A 3854-nucleotide genomic window follows, 5' to 3' on the forward strand; every position below is an offset into this window, starting at 1 on the left:
CCCCTCTCCCGGCGGCTCCCCCTTCCCGCTGTCCCCAATACCGCGGCTACGCCGTCCCCCTCCTCCTCCTCCTCCTCCTCCTCCTCCTCCTCCTCCTCCTCCTCCTCCTCCTCCTCCTCCTCCTCCTCCTCCTCCTCCTCCTCCTCCTCCTCCTCCTCGCTGTGTTCTGGGTCTTTCCTCGAGGATCTCATCCAAAAAGAGGAGACGGGAGGGATTCCCCGGTGGAAGGATTAAAATTCATAGCGGCGCTCTGCCTCGTCCGATCCGTTACAGAAATAGCTGCTAAAAGGAAGAGGCAAAGCCGGGCTCTGGCAGATTAAACGGGCCGGTAAGAAACAGCTGGCTTGCAAGTTGGATCTCGCAGTGTACATTTAAAGGAAGAAATCCAGCTAATCTGCTGTAATGCGTTTACAGTACATCTGCTGAATAAAATACACCTGCCGCAGCCCTGCTACAGATTTCTATCTGTAGTAAAAGCAGCTCCAGTCTAAACACGGAGGGCTGATTATGAAACATAAGCGGCGTTTGTTCTTTTCAGAAGAGTATTTAATAATTGCCGAGCAATATTCAAATTAATTACAGTTTAATGAAAAGCAGACTCTGGTGCCGGCAGTTCAAGGAGCTAAAACACTATTTTAGCAAGCGGCTTCATTCCAGACTTGCCATAATCTGGTACTCATTTTTAATTAGTAAATGGCATTAAAAACAATGATCCTGCCAGAGACTGACCCTGACCTGTGTTGACATGTGATTCTGATTTAGCTTCTGAGCAGGAGCTTTTACACCTTCATCATTTATACCTGCAGCACTTGGTGTTCCTTTGAAAGTCTAGGCAGTGGAAATGTGGCTGATGAGATTAAGAACGAGATAAGTAAACCCAATAAGGACCAAGAGTTAAAAAAAAAAAGCCACCAGAACATGGGGAAAAGCTCCCCACTGTCCCATATTAGAACTATCAGCTTTAATTCCTTTATTAATAAGTACAAAAATAATTTCTAGGTTATTGCCGCTGGGTTCCAAATCTTTTTAATGACAGATGGTTCACAAGTAGGGAATGAAAAAATATGCCCAGCAGTGTTAAATATGACACCATTATGCTTCCCAGTGATTTTGTCGTGTCATTGTCTTACATTCACAGGATGATCATAGGTTTTGAAAAATCAAATAGTAATAACATAAAGGATTACATCTGAATTCGTTAGCCCAGGATCTTAAAATTGTCTCACTTGTTCTTTAATGCACACTACAGGAAAGATTCATTAGGCCTGTTTCCCATGTCTCCCTCCCAAAAATGAGTATTTCAGGAAAACAACATGAACTCATGTTTGGGTTTTGTCTACTCATACTAACTTGGGGGAGAAAAAGAACAGACCCAAAGAATTGTTCAAACAGGCTTTAAGACTACATCTTTTTAGATTATTTTTTTAGTAATTTCTAACTGTCATAATTAAAATTTTCGAAGGAATTAACACTTGTTTTTGCTGACGTTAATTTCACTTTAAAACGAGCAAACAGTAAGAACTTTATTTTTTATATTAACATGCAAAGTCTTTGCCTTTTTTAAACTATTATGAAGCTATCGGAACTAATAAACTAAATTGGCTTAAACGTGATTACACATTCAGTGAGTTCTGGATATGTCTTTGTGGTATACACGGGGAACATGACTGGAGTAATTTAGCTTCTGCTGTACTTTACACAGCAGGGGTGCCTCAGTAGAGTTCGACTTCCCCTCTTCTGGTAATTTTAGTTGCCTAACTTCTTCTTATCATGAACTTGTGTAATACTGTTGCTTTTTGGCTTTTTCAGGCCTCCTCTTTTCTCCCCACAACCTTGGTAATATTTCACGGAACAAAAATATCCCAACTCCTTTCTTCACTGGTGATTGTAGGTGATGTAGTTCATGTAACCGAGTTGAAAATACAGACTCCCCAAAGTTGGTAAACCAAAGACTGGCATAAAAAATGAGAAGATCCTGTGATAAGAAAGCAAAAAAAACCCAACATGGTAAGCTTTGGACTAGCCAGGTCAAGGCAACATGAGATGCAGAGGGACACCCATATAAACTGATTGGCACGATGAAAACACAGTTCAGAAATTTCATGAATTTCATGAATTCAGCTCTTGTCATCATCAGGTAAAACCTGATGGTTCCTTAGCCTTGCAAGAGAATGAGAATACTCTGTGGGCATGTGGATAGTGGAGAAAAGGGTAGAAAGAGACTTGATATAAATGCATGCCCACTGTAAATAATTTCACAGGTGATCCTGTGGGGGTAGAGTGGAAGAAAGCCATTTACAGGCTTTTAAATAATTGGAATTAAATGGTACTTAAATCGTCAGAACATCAACTCACCAGCTAATCCTGGAGGTGCTCACATTTTCATCTGCAATTTCCCCCAGTCACCTCAAGTTCTGGCACACACAGGGGCACCTCAGCCTTGTCTCTGTTGAGCACTGTCACCATGTAAACTCCATCAGAATCCGTAACAAAGGTATTTCTCACTTTTTTTCTCTTGATCTGAACATTCCCAACATGCCTTGCTGAATCTACCATGGGAGGTATGCTACTGCTTTCTTTTTACCCTCCTGCTCACTTGCCAAGGGTGAAGCTGAGGGGACTCTCACTCACATCTTTCACTTCTGAGGGTGTCCTTACTACTAGGCTGGTCTTCTGCCTCTGACGGATTTAAGACAGACATAGTAAATGAAAGTTTTGAGCACTGAAACTTAACAAACATACACACAGACATTCCCTCAAATAGCCTGCAGCCTTGTGCATCCTTCTGTGATGTGGAAACTGTGGTATGAGTTCAAAATGGGAAACATCAGACACCATTTGTAAAAGGAAGTTCTTTTGGTTTTGCCTACTGAAAATATTTGTACAGAGCAAATGCTTAAATCCTTAGAAGCAAGCAAGCACTACCACACATACAGAAACTATGGCTTAATATATGCAGTGGTAGGCATCCATACGCCACCCCCTCTCTATCTTAATTTAGTTCATTAAATATTGAACATGTAAGTTTAAAATTCTAATCTGTCTCTTCATTTATAGTGCTATATTAAGGACATTATCCAAGGCTCTTTTCTAAATATTGTCAATAACAAAGCTGATAAAGAAATCGTTAGTACTGACCTAGCTAGCCCCTTTGAAGAAATACCTATTATCTTTTCACTGGAAAATAGTATTTTTATGACAAGATAATTTTGAAGGTGCCAGCAGGAATAGAGCAGTCATAATGTAAATTCTAGAGCTATACAGTGTTGCTCCATTATAGGGTAAGAAAAGCAGAAGGTCTTACATTAAATTAGTGTTGACAGACTTAGGAAATGGCACTCGGGCATTGTTTTCATTCTTAAAGATTCCTCTCCTTTTGCAGATTTAAATAGCGTGGTCATAGGATAAAAGTTTGTCCTAATAACTCTACATCTTCCAGCTGACACCAAAAATTTTAAAGACAGCCTCTTGTTCTGCCGATGTAGCGCTGAGTGACCCTGACATTTCTGCCGTGCCAAACTGCATTTAAAATGCCGGAGAATTTCCAACTAAGCGAAAGGAGACGTTTGGACCCCTCTTTTGTTAAGATTTAAATGATTCGCAAAGAAAAAGGCAAAACCGATGCAGGCAACAAACTGGGAGCTTTATTCTGCTGCATTTATCAATTGTCTTGACTCCAGGTAATCTAGGAGAAAGCAGATGCCGGCACTGGGGAGCATTAGGCAGAACTACGATGGAACCATTAATAGGGAGGGGTGTCTGAGTGCTGGGGCTTATCCAAAGCGGCCACTGTCACATGTCCTCTTTAACTTTCCAGAACAGGTTTATTTTTAGTAATGAGAATTGTAGGACGA

Source organism: Aptenodytes forsteri, unplaced genomic scaffold (assembly GCF_000699145.1).
Source record: "Aptenodytes forsteri isolate BGI_AS27 unplaced genomic scaffold, ASM69914v1 Scaffold50, whole genome shotgun sequence".
NCBI lineage: Eukaryota > Metazoa > Chordata > Aves > Sphenisciformes > Spheniscidae > Aptenodytes > Aptenodytes forsteri.